The sequence below is a fragment of the Equus asinus genome, chromosome 3 (genome assembly GCF_041296235.1).
Source record: "Equus asinus isolate D_3611 breed Donkey chromosome 3, EquAss-T2T_v2, whole genome shotgun sequence".
Classification (NCBI taxonomy): Eukaryota; Metazoa; Chordata; class Mammalia; order Perissodactyla; family Equidae; genus Equus; species Equus asinus.
In genome coordinates, this window is record NC_091792.1 from 150,004,758 (window position 1) to 150,018,339 (window position 13,582).

At 41.7% G+C, this 13,582-nt stretch overlaps 1 long non-coding RNA gene across 1 annotated transcript in view; it reads right to left on the reverse strand.

Moving 5' to 3' along the window:
- LOC139044998 (uncharacterized) overlaps positions 1–10,926 on the reverse strand; it is a 46,429-nt gene extending 35,503 nt beyond the window's left edge. The window contains exon 1 of the long non-coding RNA XR_011502489.1: positions 10,818–10,926. This is a non-coding gene — a long non-coding RNA (uncharacterized lncRNA). The remainder of the gene's footprint in view (positions 1–10,817) is intronic.
- Positions 10,927–13,582: the final 2,656 nt, after the last annotated feature.

The window sequence follows — 13,582 nt, forward strand, 5'->3', positions numbered from 1 at the left end:
GAAACAACTTCTCCCTGAACCTAATAATGAATCATCTGCTTTAATCACTTTCCTGTGGCCTACTGAGTAACTACTATGATTAAAGAAATTCATTTTTGCATAAAGCTGGATCATCTTTCAATATCCTTTCAACACTGGAATTTAACTGAATGAAGAATGTGTTGTTATGCTTTCCAGAACCAACCCTTTGGTTAAGCCAGTTGAGCAAAAGGAGAGACAGGACCTTATCATCATTATTATTATTGTCATTGTGGTTAAAAATCCCTCTTCAATAAATACCACAGTCAAATCTCTGCTTAGTCCCATTTCCAATCTCCCACATTCATGCACTCATTTGTTCATTCATTCATTCAAGAAACATTTGCTGTTCATAAGCTTTGATAACCACATAAATTACCCTTGAAGATCTGATGGATTTTAATAAGCAAATTGACCATTTTGGCACAGTATAAGCAGCTAAGTCATGAAGGTCAGGATAGGCTTCCTGGAAGAGGCAACATTTGGGCTGAGTCCTGAGGGCTAAATACATGTCAGTCAGGTGGTGATGTCAGAAAATGCAGTTCCAGGCAGAGAGAGCAGCACACTGGAGGACCAAATCTGGGTAAGAGCATGAAAGAGGAAAACCCTGGGAAGAAAGCAGGAAGGCCAGATGCTCAATGGGACTTGAATGAAGGCACCTGAGGGGGATGGTGCGAGAAAATTCATAGAGTTTTAGGTCTATCCTAAAAGCAGTGGAGAACCATTTGAGGATTTACAATAAATTGGTTCCTTAAGTATTAAATAGATGAAGTTGTAGTGGTACCACTAGCAATATGAGCCATCTCGCACCAATTTAAAGGAAAAACAGATCTAAAACTACAATGCAATATCTCCTCACACCCCCGGGAAAGACTACAATGGAAAAGATAAACAATGCCAAGCGTGGGCAAGGACCTGGAGCACCCGGAACTCACACACTGGGAAAGCATATCGTGACAACCACTTTGGAAACCTTTGTTGGTAGCAACTCCTAATGCTAGCAACGTATGCATAACCTATGAGTCAGCAATCCACTCCTTAAATATATACCCAACAGAAAGGTGTACATAGGTCCCCCAAGAGGCATGGACGAGAATGTAGCATTATCCCTAATAACCAAAAACTGGAAATTCCCCAACAGCTCATCAAGAGTAGAATATGTAAATAAATTATGGTATCTTCCCATAATAAAACACCATACAGTAATAAGCATGAGAAAATTATACAACGTAAAGCAACAGGGATGAATTTCACAAATACAATGCTGAGCTCATGAAGCCAAACACAAAAGAGCACATGTTCTGTGACTGCATTTATATGAAGTTCAAAAAGAGGTAAAACTACCCAGTGGTGTAGGAGGACAGGATGTGGCTCTCCTTGGCGGGTAGTTAATGGAAAGGGCATGTGGGAAGCCTCTGGGGTGGTTACAATGTTGTTTCTTGACCTGAGGGCTTGTTCCATGGGTGTGTTCATCTTGGGAAAACTCATCAAAGTGTATATTTATGATTTGTGTACTTTTCTGTATGTGTGTTATGTTGCAATAAAAAGTCACTCCCCTTCCCCAAACACACACACACACACACGCATACACACAAAATAAGAAGAAGAAAAGAAGACTAAAGCTACCAACACATGCGTGCATTGAAACTTGAGTCTAGTGAGAGACCAGAACAGCCTTCTCTGCAGGGAGGCCAGCTAGTGCAAAGGTAACAAAAGGGGGCCAGCTGCCTTGTGGGTTTCGGAGTCCTACACAGTATTTTTAACATGTGAATTAGTCACCAACATTCTAAAATTTTTACATAAAAATCTAAATGGCCTTCCTTCCTTGCTTTTCTAAAAATCCTTGAAGATCTAGAAACACCACAGGCCACAGGGCATGAATCTCCTAGAACTGAGTATTGCTGCCCACATTTTGCCCCAGTCCCCACCGCCTGCTTCACACGCTCATACCATCCACCCCTATAGGCATCTGAATTTGTGACAATGGATCTGCTGCTTTGAAGATTCACAGAAACCTGAGTTTTATCTCCTTTGCAGTGTCTTCACCACTACAAGGCCAAGTCATTCGGCCAAGTGGACCACAGATGCCTTATTTGTAAAAAGGAGTTAACGAATATCCTGCTTACCTAAAGGCAAGGAACTAGATCAGATAATACCCTGAAATCCTTTTCCAACTTGCAGATCTTTTTTTTCTTAAATTCCTGGCCTCATTTCCACTTTCCTTCATGCAACACCAGCCAAGAGGATTTGGAGGAACGATTCTATGGGTCTAACGCTCCCTTCCTTGCTACATTGCTCACGCAGGATAGCCTAGGAGAACACTCTTGAATTCCTTGCATCTGACAAAAGCCCAATCCATCTCAGTTGGTCGTACTTCTTTTATTCTACCAGGTACATTTAGATGGTTTGGATCCAGAGAAGAAAGCCTGATAGAATATAGGGGCACCCAAATGGTAGAAGCCATGTTGAAATGGTTTAAATTGCTGTTACTTATGGAAGACATATACTGTAACAGCACCAAGCCGGGCACCTTACATAAGTTTTCTCGTTCAATCCATCAACAACTATATGAGACAGGCATTTTCATCCCCACTTTGCAGATGAGGAAATAGGCTCTGAGTGGCCAAATATGCCCAAGAGAACAGAGCAGCTAAGACTTAAATCTGAGTCTGCCACCTGCGAAATCCATGCCCTAAACCACATGCTGCCTGTTCTGTCCTGAGACCAAGGTTTCATGTTCCCTTCCAGCAGAAGACAAATGTTTTTGGGCAATAATGGGTTACCTTCCCGTGGACTCCTGATACCGTACCATGGAGCATGAAGCCAAGGACTGAGGGGTCCAAACATCTCATTGAGGGTGCTGACCACGTATACAAGCACACTACAAACAAATCTCCCATGGAGCTCACCCCCAAATGATGTGAGTTAAAGATCGGGCATTCGCTCCTCATAGTTTCGCTCCTCAACTTTCTTATAAATCATTTTCTTGCATTAAAAAAGATCTACATCCTAGAAAACGGAAATGTAATTTTTTCATAATTGAAAGGTTGTTTGTTACAATATGTGGATAATTTGGCAATTTTCTATCACATTTAAAAACTGCCATATAAAACACTATGAACAGGAGGACACAGTGTAAGCTTACAAGGAAGATATTAGTACTAGCAGCAGTTCCATAAGCATTGAGTGCCCACAAATATCTAAATAAACCAGACTAATAAAAATGGTGACCGGGAGGGGGCAGAGAAGAAACAAGACTTTTCTATGTTGATCTTTCTAAATTGTTTTGACTAGTGGACCATGAGATTAGAGGCAAGCAAGGGAGTAGATGGAATCTAAGGACTGAGAGCCAGGCCTCCAGCACAAGTAGATCTGGGTGAAAAGTAGGAAGCAGCAAAGGAGACAAAGAAGGAGTAGGCAATAAGGTAGGACATCAAGCAAGAGAGTATTGTCCCCCGGGAGCCAAGTGAAGAAGGTGTATTACTGAGGATGCAGTGGTCAACTGTGTCAGACGCCAAGGAAGGGGCCGGCTGGTGGCACAGTGGTTAAGTGGGCACGTTCTGCTTTGGTGGCCCAGGGTTCACCAGTTCAGATCCCGGGTTCGGACACGGCACTGCTTGACAAGCCATGCTGTGGTAGGCATCCCAAGTGTAGAGTGGAGGGAGATGGGCACGGATGTTAGCTCAGGCCCAGTCTTCCTCAGCAAAAAGAGGAGGATTGGCAGCAGATGTTAGCTCAGGGCTAATCTTGCTAAAAAAAAAAAAAAAAAAAAATGGACAACGCCTGACTTGTCTCCTTGTCCGTAAGTCACAATTTCCAGCTCTGGAAATCTCTCTATTGAGAGGTTGTGTGTCTATTAGATAAATTCAAAAAGGTAGTGGGGTTAGGTTTATCCATAAACAACACATCAGCTTTTTAGAATATCCCACTCAATAAAATGCTTCAGGACACTGCTTGAAATGCCTCCTATTAAAATATTAAATCAAGGGCAATAACAAAATCTGATAAAGCAGTAGGAAAACCTGAAGATTTATTTAAATGTTCCACAGCCCTTATGGCAAAATTAAGGTACAAGAGTTGCTTCAGTTCTGTGGGTCAGAATCTGTGAGAAACTACCTTCTTCTCTACTTGATTTCATAACAAGAGATCGGCCAAATGGATGAGCCAAAAGTTTGAAGGCAGCCAAGTTGCATTGATTAACTCTGCTGAAATTGAGCTAAGGGGCAATTCCCTAGGAATTAGGAACCCTGAGCTCTAGCCCTGAGGCCAACTTGTTCTATTGGAGTTGACCATTGAAAGACCTTAACTTTCTGGGCCGTTTCCTTATCTGTAAAACAAAGGGCTTGGACCTGATGCCATCACTTCAGCTTCCAGGGTCTATGATTCTGAGAGTTTAAGATGGTGTTAAGCTTTACAGGCAGTAGAAAGAGATTCACTGGGGCCACCACTATCCCACTGTGGAATTTGGGCAAATGGTTCAACTTCTTTGAGTTTCAGTTTCCTCATTTTTCACCTGAGTTGTGAGAACCAAATACAATCCTATTAGGAAACTACTCTATTAAGGGTACTTTGCTATTCCACGCTAAGGGAGTAACCAGGAGAGGGCAGCATATGTCAGGATCCACCTGCGGAGTGTATTCAAAATAGTCACATCCCTGCCCCGCAGAGGTCCAGCCAGGGTAGTAGATAAGTTTCTTCTCTTTTTCAAGCTATTAAATTGGTGATGGTCGCCTAGGGACACGAATGGACTGCGTTAGGAAGTTTGGTGGTTGATTAACGCTTTCTGCAACGAATACAGGATTGGTGAGAGGCAGCTGCGGCTCTGGGTTTGCAGTCCCAGGTTTAAATGTATACAAGTCTGTCCGATGATTTTTTAGTTCCATTTCATTCCTTTTTCTTTTACTATCCCCTTTCTCTCCCTTAAAGACCCTCTCCTCTCCCCAAATAGGCTTTGAGTCCTCTTCAATTTTTAACTTCTACTAACACTGAGAGAAGACAAGTTGGTAGAGAAGTGTGGCAAAGGCTGACTTTCCTGATTGGTTTTTGTGGTGGATCGTCTGCAAGGATGATCACTATGCCCCTCCTCCAGTCAGGAGAGGGGTCAGTTTCCCCATCCCTGAAATCAGGGCTAGCCTTGGGACTTGGTTCGATGCATAGAATACAGCCAATGTGATGTCCTGGGATTTCTGGGCCTAGACCCTAAGGAGCCGCATAGATTCTTCTTTTACTCAGAGGTAATCCAGCCAATCATGGAAAGAAGTCCAGGCTATCCATGCGGACAGAAGAGACCACGTGGAGGAGAATCTAATTTCCAAACATGTAAGTGATTTCAGCCAACACCACAAGAAAAGTGAGACCCAGTCATCCCAGCCAGTCCCCAGCCATTCAAGTGTCTCCAGCCAAGGCACCAGACAATGTGAGCGAGGCCATCTTGTTTTTTGGTAAAGATTAGCCCTGAGCTAACATCTGCTGCCAATCGTCCTCCTTTTACTGGGGAAGACTGGCCCTGAGCTAACATCCATGCCCATCTTCCTCTACTCTATACGTGGGATGCCTGCCATAGCATAGCTTTCTGAGCAATGCCATGTCCGCACCAAGGATCCGAACCAGCTAACCCTGGACCACCCAAGAGGAACGTGCAAACTTAACTGCTGTGCCACTGGGCGGGTCCCAAAGTGAGTGAGGCCATCTTGAATCCTCCAGTCCCAGGAGAGCCCCTCCAGCTGAGACCGCATGGGGGCAGGCATGAGCTGTTGCAGCTGGGCTCTGCTCAGATCCTCAGCCCAGAGAATTGTGCACAATAAAAAGATTATTGTTCTAAGCCACTAAATTTAGAGAAAACTGAAGCTCAGATGACTTCATTATCTTACCCAAAGTCACAAAAAGAGTGAATAGCAGAGCTGAAGTTAGAATACAAGTCTAGGCTCCCCGTCATTGATGAAATTCTTATTCTTCCTCCTCACACTTCATTCTCGTTCCATAAAGAACTTGAATTTCAAGATTGTAATTATAGAATGATAGGCTTCAAAGGATGAGCATGTTTAGATGGTACCAAACATTTCAGCTCTCAATTATATACTGACTTACTTTGCTCTCTAATTACTTGATCAGACAGATTTCAATTCATAATTTCTTAGAAGTCAGCAAAACAGAATGTGCTTCCTGACTGTATTTTGAAATATATTCATTAGATTTATTATAGGTAAGCCTTACTTTTCACAATAGAACTAGTCTTTTAAAAGTTGTATGTAAAAAAACCTATGCAAATCAAATCATATTTTAATGAAATGGAAGTTTCTGTTTAAAGAAAATCAACAGTGAACTTTTCAATACAGCGTGAATCATTTTTAAGATACTGAAGCGCTACAGGCTCATTTTCTGTCCGGGAAGCTGAGATTTTTGAGTTGGATTTTCTTAAATTTTGACACAACTTGAAAAAATGAGATTTGTGCAGTGTATAAGATGGGCTTATGAGAAGAGGAAAACATTATGTGATGACAGAGGCAGAGATTAGAGTGCTGAAGCTGTAAGCCAAGGAATGCCAAGGATCAACAGCTAGAAGCTGGAGTACCCCCAGAAGCTAGAAGAGGCAAGGAAGGGTTCTACCCAGAGTCTCAGAGGGAGTACCGCCCCGCGGACACCTTGATCTTGGACTTCTACCCTGCAGAACTGTGAGAGAACAGATTTCTGTTGTTTTGAGCCAACTAGTTTATGGTTATCTGTTATGGCAGTTCTTTTTTGTTTGTTTGGGTTTTTTTGTTTTGTTTTTGTGTTTGTGTGTGTGGTTTTTTCTTTTATTTTGAGGAAGATTAGCCCTGAGCTAACATCTACTGCCAATCCTCCTCTTTTTTTGCTGAGGAAGACTGGCCCTGAGCTAACATCTGTGCCCATCTTCCTCTACTTTATATGAGGGATGCCTACCACAGCATGGCTTGCCAAGTGGTGCCATGTTGCACCTGGGATCCAAACAGGCGAACCCCGGGCTGCCAAAGTGGAACTCGTGAACTTAACCACTGCACCACTGGGCTGACCCTCATTACGGCAGCTCTAAGAAACTAATACCATGTACATCATTTTCTTTGATTTACAAGGAAAAATTAGGGCCGGTCCAGTGGCGCAGCGGTTAAGTTTGCACGTTCCACTTCTTGGAGGCCCAGGGTTTGCCAGTTCGAATCCCGGGTGTGGACATGGCACTGCTTGGCACACCATCATGTGGTAGGCATCCCACATATAAAGTGGAGGAAGATGGGCATGGACGTTGGCTCAGGGCCAGTCTTCCTCAGCAAAAAAAATGAGGAGGATTGGCAGTAGTTAGCTCAGGGCTAATCTTCCCCCCAAAAAACAAACAAACAAAAAATAAGAATTTGGTGTAGTTTGGGAAGTCAGCAAAAGTAAATACGTGTCTTCTATCCATCATCTTTCACCAGAAGTCTCTAGCCCACTTTATATCTCTTAACATGGCAACATAAGAATTTTCCAAATTATTAGGAAATCTTCCTAAAGCTCATTTTTATGGTCACATAACCACATATTCCAATGGAGGGTCTCATGCTCTAACTGTTTGATCTATGGTTGTGTTTCAAAGTTTTCAATGGAAATAACACTACAGTAAATATCTTAGTCAAGACCATTAACTCTTTAAGATTTTCTTGATATATACCCCAATTCATCAAATCCAAAACACCATCCATTGTAAGAGACAGTAAAAGGGCTGAAGAAATTTGCTTCTGGAAAAGAGGAAAGGGAAGTTGGTGAAGTCAAGAGACTGATTTTTACAAGTCTTTCAAAACATTTTGATTCTAACTATGTGTATCTATGAAATCTGATAAAAATAAAAACTGAAGGGAAAAATCAAGCCAGAAAATTATGTCTATGGTGTGACCTCAATTATTTGAAACCAATAAAACAAATTCATGGAAAAATTACTAAGGATCAACAGGAGTAAGTTTATGGTGAGTTTTATTTTCCTTGTTATCTATTTCTGGGCTTTTCAAAATTGTTTGAGGTGGGTACCTAGTTTCTAAAGAAGAAAATAAGTTTATTTTTTTTTCTTTATTCTAAAAAAGAAAAATAAGCAGAAGGAAATATACCAAACTATAGTTCTTGGGTGGTGAAACTGTGGATGTTATTTCTTCTTGTGCTTCTCTAAAATTTCTGAATTTCCTCTAATAAACATGTTTTGGGGCTTTAAGTGCTTGAGAAATAGACAAAGAGTTAAGGCAAATGAAGAATAAAATATCACACTTGTAATTGGTAAACACTATGTCTGATCACTTGCTCCAAAAATCACATTTCTGTGTTGGCTAGCTCAATCAAATTAACTGGAAATCTGTCAAACGTACATTCCACTTGGTGCTGTGAGGGCCCTCCAAATGTGCACTTAGAATCAGTTGCTGAGGTGTGACACAGCCTTTGGGATCTTTTAGTCCTAAATATCCAGGGAAACACCCAGGAAATATTGATTCTTCCCATTAGTGTTATCAAAGAGTTGTTCCAATTTGTTGCTAAGTGACAACTCACAATATTTAGCATTGAGAAAACCAAGAATGTCAAATGGAATTTCTTGCTAGTGTGACTAATTAGTAATTTTCATAAATGATTGTTAATATCCTAGAGCGAAAATGAAATTACGGAATAAAAATGTGTGTAAAGGAAGCCTGGGTAGTTTCCAGAGTACACTCCAAGGGGAAACTAGAATTTTCTCCAGGTTTCTGGAAATCATGATTTGCTGTAGATCTGGGATTGCCTAACTGATGGGAGTGTGTGTGTCTTACTGTTGGAAGATGAGCACTTCAATCCTCTAATTCTGCTTGGGTCGGGGCTGAAGGGGACGTCTGTCAACTTGGTGTAGGTCTTTGTCTTCTCAGTCCTGCTCAATCATTCCTATAGTTTTCCAGACCATAAAGCCCTCTTTGTACCTTCTCATCCCACTGAATTCCCGTTAAATTTAATATTTTTCCCTGAACATACTTTTATTTAATATTTAGGAAGCCAACATCCGTATCTGAAGAGGACAGTGGAAAACAAATGCTTGGTAATCTTTACAGCCAAGCAGCCTTTGGATGAGTGGACCCAAAAGCATTCATCTTAGCCACTGGTGGTAAAATGGACACAGGTTCTCACCTTTATCTGTTTAAATTATGACGATCCATTTAAAGCAAATAGAGTGACTGGAGGGCCATGCACATTGTGCCAATGGTGCTTTATAATCTAGAATGATTTCTAGAAGTTCTTTCTCAGAATGCCATTGGGATCTAGATTTTTGGCCATTATAGTCAGCCATTCATATTCCTTTAGAGTTGTGTCTCATTTTTCTGTTTGTTTGAGCCCAATGTGATTGCCTTTCTTTAGCAAACTGGGAGTGAAACAACTTACAAAAATCAGGTTCATAAAAGATATTCAAAAGAATGAGCCAGTAGCATTTGGGCTACAGTAACAAATAGAAGATAATTTGAAGGGAAAGAAAGTACTAACCAATTCACAACCCACTTGCTGGGATATATTGACAGAATCCTGAGGGTATTTATGAATAGAAGGTCCAAAGAAATAAAAAATAAGGTGGAGCCACAGCACTCCTGGTGTACATGGCAAAGCACAGTGGATGCTGCCGTGGGCTGCTCAGATGCTCTGCAGCCCCCAGGCACTCCTTACTCATTCCCCAAGCTGCTGGGAGTGGTGGCAGCTAATGGCTCTCAGCTGAGTCCCCTCCAGAATTGCTCTTGGCGAGGAGATCGAGCTCACACAAAGTCAGGACAACCTACAGCTATTGACTGGTCACTGGTTCCCACCCTTGCCTCAAGGAAAGACCACCCGAGGGCCATCCCAGCTCCCTTTGGGACCAGCTGAGCTCTTTGCTGAAACTGCATAGCATCATCCTTTCTCCATTTGCCCAAACAGGTTCTTTTCTTTTCTCTTTTGTCTCCCCTTCTGAAGTGTTGATCCCAAGAGCACCTCAATAAACTTCCTGCTCTCAAATCTCCTTCTCAGAGCCTATTACCCAGAGAACCTGACCTACAACACACAGACACCTTCAGCTGGTTCAAAGGGGATCATCTATCAGCTTAAGTCATGGAAGTACTTCCAAGGGCACTGTTTTTAAACAGAAAACTCATTTTGTCTTGTTATTTTGAGGTATATGTTAACAAACAGATTGCAAAACAGTTCACATGCTCTGCTTGCCATTAAAAAGATAATAAATACATACAATTCATAATAATAAAGACTTGAGGACATAGTCAATGAACTAATACTTTTTGAGTACCTTCTTTTTGTTAGGCATTAAGTTTGGCATTACACCAAAAATATGAAAATGGCAATTATCTTTGGGTGATGGAATCAGAAGTGATTTTTATTTTCTTTTTTTTATGATATTTCCCAAATTTTGTTTTGTAATTAGATACAAAGTTATAAACACTATTTTATATGTCAACCTTAGATAACTAAATTTTCATTTTATCGAGCATTTTAATAAACATTTGTTATATTGTGGCCGGCCCAGTGGCGCAGAGGGTAAGTTCACACGTTTTGCTTCTGAGCGGCCCGGGGTTTGCCGGTTCGGATCCTGGGTGCGGACAGGGCACCGCTTGGCACGCCATGCTGTGGTAGGCGTCCCACATATAAAGTAGAGGAGGATGGGCACTGATGTTAGCTCAGGGCCATGCTTCCTCAGCAAAAAGAGGAGGATTGGCAGCAGTTAGCTCAAGGCTAATCTTCCTCAAAAAAAAAAAAAATTGTTATAATTTTTATATTACTTGTAACCCTAAATTCTTCTTCCACTCTCTGAAAAGCCCAAGACTTACCAAAATAAAATGTGTCAATCCAACAGAAGTTGAAGAGCAAGTCTTGAATTTCAGGATGTGGGATATGCAGAGTTGTCATTAATTCTCTTGTACTGAAATAAACAGCCTGAGTGTTTTCTGAATCATTTGCATTTTGAAGCTGAGAAAAGGGAACTCTTAGGTACTTCCCGCTGACCTCAGATTACGTTACAAAAGAAATATAAAGTTTTCCCAGCATTGAGTCTTGGACAAAGACACCATTGATATCAAGAAAAACAGAGCCCACATTTGAGAGTTTGGAACCAACCCTGAAAAGAACTGGTATTCTTTATCAGTCCAATCCCCAATCTGTCATCCAAATATTATATCCATTAATTTTTTTCAAATGTTTATTCAAATGTTTATTCAAATACAAATGTTTATTCAATGTTTATTCAAAATACATTCTTTTTTTTTAAAGATTTTATTTTTTCCTTTTTCTCCCCAAAGCCCCCCAGTACATAGTTGTATATTCTTCGTTGTGGGTCCTTCTAGTTGTGGCATGTGGGATGCCACCTCAGCGTGGTTTGATGAGCAATGCCATGTCTGCGCCCAGGATTCGAACCAACGAAACACCGGGCTGCCTGCAGCGGAGCATGCGAACTTAACCACTCGGCCACACGGCCAGCCCCTCAAAGTACATTCTTAACTGACTATATTTGCTCTTCAATTCAGAAAGAAAATTCAGTATATTGTCACTCTCAGGCTAAAAGGACAAAATGTAGGCAAACATTTTAGAATATTATTCCTTCCCACAAAACATATTTGTTTTACTTTTATTCTTGGCTCAAATAAATATATTTTATTATGTCTTTCTGGCAAAAACTTTTTACTGAATTCAAACAAGGATACCTGAAGGTTAATTGAAATGTGGGTATTTTTATGCAAACGTTTCCAGTTGCTAAGAAATTTTTGCCAAGCCAAGATAAACAGTGAGATGTAAAAATAAGTTGATGCCTTCCAGATGATGAGTCTGGCCATTATGGTGATTCCACACCGAATCACACCCAGAGTGGCACCACCTGATCTAATTGAACGTGGTGTAACTAAGGAAATGGAAAGTGAGAAGCCAGGAGAATTGATCCCTCTAAGCAATATCCCAACTTTCTCTGGTCTTGGAACAAACAAAAGTATAGCAAGGACTTAAGAAACCAGCAATGTTCATCACTTTCAAGGAAATCATAGAGTATTCATTAGAGAATTGCTTAGGTTAGGCCACGCTTATTAGGGAGGTTGGGAATCATCATTAGGAATCGCTGGAAGCTAGCTGTGTCTCAGGTGGTGTGTGGTGGGAAAGGAGAGGCACTGGGTACTTTGGTCCCTTTCATTGTGAACACAAGGAGAGGTCACCTTCCTTGATTCTAATGAGCATCTACATGGGTTTCTCTTTTACAGGGTCTACTAGATTCCCCAGTCTATCCTACAAGCTAGTGCTGGACTAATCTCCCTAAACAGCATTCTTTTCCACACATATTTGCTGGTGGGCAAGTTATTGACTCACGGTTTAAGGATCATAGAATTTTAGAGCAAGAATGATCTTAACAATCATCTTGTCCAGCTTCCTCATTATAGAGATGAAAAAATTCAAGCCTAAAGAATTGAAGTGACTTGCCCAAGGCCACGTAGCATTTTTCTCCACCCTATCGCAGAGCCTTCCTCAAAGCAATCTCCACTTATCTGTCTCCATGCAGAGATACCTCACGCATCAGCCACATTCTCCTTAAGGGTTGGAAATATTCCTACTACCTAAGAGATAGTGTGTGGAAAATCGAGGGAAGCCAGCGGCCCAGAAGGGTCCTGATGGTCCCACTGCAGGGCTGGGAAGTAGTTATAGAGAGTTGGCCTTTTCCAAGTAGGACCAAATTGGCTGATCTCTTAATGAAATGTGCTTCAGGTAGATATCTAATGAGGTAGTGAGTGCCTGCATAGGAGGGAAGAAGGCTGCGCTGCTCTCTTTCCCTTCAAGCTTGAAGATCGCCCTAATTCCTCATCCATTCTTGATTCATCCTGAGACGTGACTAATTTAGGGACTAGGTAAAAATTAACAAGGAAAAGGATCCCTGGAAGTTCACTGGGTCTGCATCCTCATTGCACCAAACCTCCATATTCCACTGCCTTGCTCTCCAAGGTGTCAATGGTTAGCAAGGCCTTTGAGGTGGACACAACAGTGAGCTCAGATGAAACAATCCAGAGAAGAAAAGAAAGGGAGAGTCTGCCTGCCCCTCTTCCCCCAAAAGCCCCAGATAAATTAATGTATTCAGCCATCTGTCACCCACAATTACTTACTGAGTCCTGCTGTGCGCCAGAACGACAGAAATGAATAATGACTGTGGCAATAAAATAGTTACTCTGTATGGAGTGTTTACTCTGCCCTGGGTACTCTGCTGAGCACTTTCATTTCATTCTCTCCTTTGGTTCTCACAGTGACTCCATGCTAAGTACTATTTTGTTGTTAAAGATTGACCCTGAGCTAACATCTGTTACCAATCTTTTTTTTTTTCTTCTTCTCCCCAAAGCCCCCCCCCCATACATAGTTGTATATTCTAGTTGTAGGTCCTTCTGGCTCTCCTATGTGGGACGCTGCCTCAGCATGGCTTGATGAGCGGTGCTAGGTCCGCACCCAGGATCCGAACTGGCAAAACTGTGGGCCACTGAAGCAGAGTGTGCAAACTCAACCACTCGGCCACGGGGCCGGCCCCCCATGTTGAGAACTATTATTAGCACTGATTCACAGTTGAAGACACTGA